General features: G+C 42.4%; 1 non-coding gene across 1 annotated transcript; it reads left to right on the top strand.

The window, feature by feature from the left end:
• The first annotated feature begins 3156 nt into the window (after positions 1-3156).
• On the top strand, positions 3157-3228 carry trnaq-cug (transfer RNA glutamine (anticodon CUG)). The gene has a single exon. It is a non-coding gene; the product is annotated as a tRNA-Gln (tRNA).
• The last annotated feature ends 354 nt before the right edge of the window (positions 3229-3582 follow it).

The following is a 3582-nucleotide window of genomic DNA, read 5'->3' as shown; positions in this document are numbered from 1 at the left end:
TGAGGCAGGAAAGAGGTGAGCTAACATAAACAAAAAAAGAAAAATCACATCAAGCTGATACAGCAGGAGGAAGTCTCACTTCTATGGTGCAGATATCCTTTTACCTGTCAGTCAAGGTCAACACTGGTGGAACATGAAAGCATGCAGAGGTGTTAGTGATGTATTTCCCTCATGTTTAAAAAAAAGCTTTCATTTCTAAGTCTAAAATGGTTGTAGTTCTGTCAGCAGATGCTATATGACAGCTTGGTGATGGCTGGATGAGGCACACATGTGGGAGGGCGTGGTTACACACAGAGTTGAGGGGGTTGTATTCTTTCTAGGCTACTGGTGCGCAAATGGAGAAGAGTGGGGCTCGGACACGGCAGACGTGGTCCTTGACGCAGGAAGGCAGGGTGTAAACAGACGACAGTGACCGCAGAAGGAGACTGTAGTGCCGCGGTTATCATTGGTCCTTATCGGAGAGTGAACTAGTGAAGGTGCAACGGGTTGTTGATGGAGGTCCAGCTGAGCGGTGAGAGGAGGAGCTATACCTGTAGGAACACATTGTACTCTGTCCTTCTAAGATGCAAAGGGAGTCTATTAACCGCATCAGTAGATTTTTATCTGCAGCCTGCAACTTACTTTAATTTTCGTTTTTTTTTTACAGCATGAATAAGCCAGCTGGTGGCCAGGAGTGCCGGAGTGCATTGTCATGTAAGAGACTGTCAGTTGGGACCATTGACTGTATTTGAGCGCTTGGCTCCTGGTTCATCCCAGCTGCGACCACTTACCTCATCGCCTCACCTGCCTTCTTAAGGAGCTCCAGGATCATCATTCTTCGCCAGTCCGTTGCCCCTGATGGTACATAGTTGGTCATCACGTCTCGTTCATGTTACCTTGTTACGTCAAGCCTGCGCCTAACTTCTGTCTCTACTTAACTCCAGGAATCCATAAGTGGTCGCCAGAATCAGCCTCAGTCCGGAACCTTCTCTGTCTTCTCCTGCTGGTCACACCTCGAGCCTCTGCCATCTCCTCTCATCTCTCGGACCCCCACCGACGACGACGATTCCTGCCTAAGGCCTGCGGAAGAATCCACCAGTGACGCCACCGAAGTCTATTCTTCGCATGTTTGGGAATCCAGGATCCTGCTCTCGATCTCTCAACCACCTGATTATTAAAACATCTTACCTGCCACGCTCGTCCACCTCTGTGTTTCTTCCGGGTTCCTGCGCCTGGGTCGAAAAGTGTTCTGTAGCCATGACAAATATTTAGGCATCTGATTGTCCGGTTTATCATTTAAATAACTTGCACTAAAGCAGGGGTTCTCAAAGTGCGGCCCGGGGGCCAATGGCGGCCCTCGCGAAGATTTTTTGTCACCCTCAATAAATCCTAATTGATGGTTATCAAACCAGCTGTAGATTGCTTGGAAAAATATTGTTTCGTGGTTTCTGGCAACATCGGCAGGAGAAAAAGGTAATTACACTTGAGTGTCAACAGTATAGTGTATTAATATCATCACAAGATGGCAGACAACATTTTCTATGTCACTGCCTCTGCAAAAGGCAGTAGAAACTTAATCAGAGCTGGATTCAGAGAGAGAACCAGGTTCCTTTGAGGAAAAAACTTTGTGTTGGTGAGGAGAAAAGGCTCTTTCGAGCTAAGTGGACAAATGCTTACTTTGTCGTACCTCATGGACTTGATGAAGTCCTGTGGAGGAGCTATACCTGATTTATATCTAGAGGGCCCTCATTAAACTGCCACTTTAAAGGCGTGGAGGCGTTTGGGAGCTCCAGTGATTCTAGGACCAAAGATGTCTGGGGCTAATGCCCCAGCTGTTGTCACCCATAGCAGACAGGTCTTAAGTGACGAGCCAGATCAAGAGCGGTTCAAAGCTCCTTCATGAGAAGACAACATGAAGTTCTGATAATGTTGCCTGAATTGGTGCCACCCCAGCCCAACTTTTACATCCCTTTTAATCCATGCTATGTAAAAAGGGATGAATGTGTAACATTTATTGCAAGTATTGCACCAACAAAGAGGGATAATAAAACATAAAACAAACAAATAAAAACAATAAAACACACAAATGAAGAGGGCTCCTTGGGGAGCCACTTGATTTCAAAGACCTCTGAGGAGCATGTACCCATACTTATATAAAATCTTGGATCCGTGAGAAGGGAAAAAAAACACTTCAGAACAGTACCAGAGATGCCCAAACCTCTCAGCCTGTTGAGTAAAATACTGAGATACTGTGTCAAATGCAGCACTTAGATCCAGTAATAACAATACATTTTTTTCAAGTGCCTTTCAGGTCACCCAAGGTCACTGTAAAAGGTTAAAAAATAAGAAAAAAACCCCAGAATAAAACATCATTAGGTAATTAACAGAATACAACATGAATAAACTGTAAGGATCAAGATAAAACATCAATAAGACATGATAAAAACAGGATAGAAAAACAATAGACAAAATGAATGTGTTAACTGAATGGATTAACTGTATGATTGTTTGAAGAGATACGTTTTGAGTTTGGATTTGAACAGTGGCAGAGAGTTATTAGTATTGCGTAGATCAGGAGGAAGAGAATTCCATGGCTGGGGGGCGAAGCGACTGACGAAGCGACTGAAAGCTCTGCCCCCCATGGTGACGAGACGGGCAGGTGGGACATGGAGCTGGAGAGAGGAAGAGGAGCGGAGAGAGCGGGAGGGAATGAAACAGAAACATCAGAAATGTGGGGTAGTACCGGGACTGAGAGTCTCTGACAGTCCAGGTTACATCTAATATCATTTACTGTTTTAACAAGGGCTGTCTCTGTGCTGTGATTTTGAGTGGCTTGATATCAATGTGTTCTTAGATCGACTAGTTGTTCTAAACAATCCAGCACCTTAAACCCAACTGTTCTCCTTACTCATGCTTGTTACATGGGTCTAAACTAAACTAATAGATTAAAAACCCCAGATACCCTCAAACATGCCTTCAGTTTTCCAGCCTATGGCAACGAAATTGTATTTTTCAGAAAAAATATTCTCTGCACTTCACCCCTAGTGTACAAAAAAAAACACATTATTTTTTACAAATAATGTTTATGTTAAACATAAATCTTTATCTTGGTCAGAATTTTTTCCAATTTATTATAGTTTTTCATATCAAAACCTGTAAAAATATGGCTGTTCATAGGGTTCTATGGTGTAATGGTTAGCACTCTGGACTCTGAATCCAGTAATCTGAGTTCAAATCTCAGTAGAACCTTGAAACCCAACCTACTCTCCTTACTTGTCCTTATTATATGGATCTCCACATTTCATGGCATCAAACTAATAGATTAAAAACAACACACAGCCCAGAACATGCCATCAGTTTTCTGGCTATCTAGCAACAAAATTGTTTCTTCCCAAAAAAAATTCTATGCACTTCCCTGTTGGTGTCCAAAATATACCGCATTATTTTTTTTTACAAATAATGTTTATTTTAAACATAAATCTTGATCTTGATCAGCATATTTTCCAAATTATTACAGTTTTTCTTATCAAAACCGGTAAACGTGGTTGTTCGAAGCCTTATTTGTTGTAATGTTTAGTAATGGTTAGAGCAGGTTCCTTTGAG

The sequence above is a fragment of the Oryzias latipes genome, chromosome 6, assembly GCF_053564925.1.
Source record: "Oryzias latipes strain Hd-rR chromosome 6, Olatipes_Hd-rR_3.1".
NCBI lineage: Eukaryota > Metazoa > Chordata > Actinopteri > Beloniformes > Adrianichthyidae > Oryzias > Oryzias latipes.
Note: the sequence above shows the minus strand (reverse complement) of the source record. Positions and strands in the feature narration are given on the sequence as shown.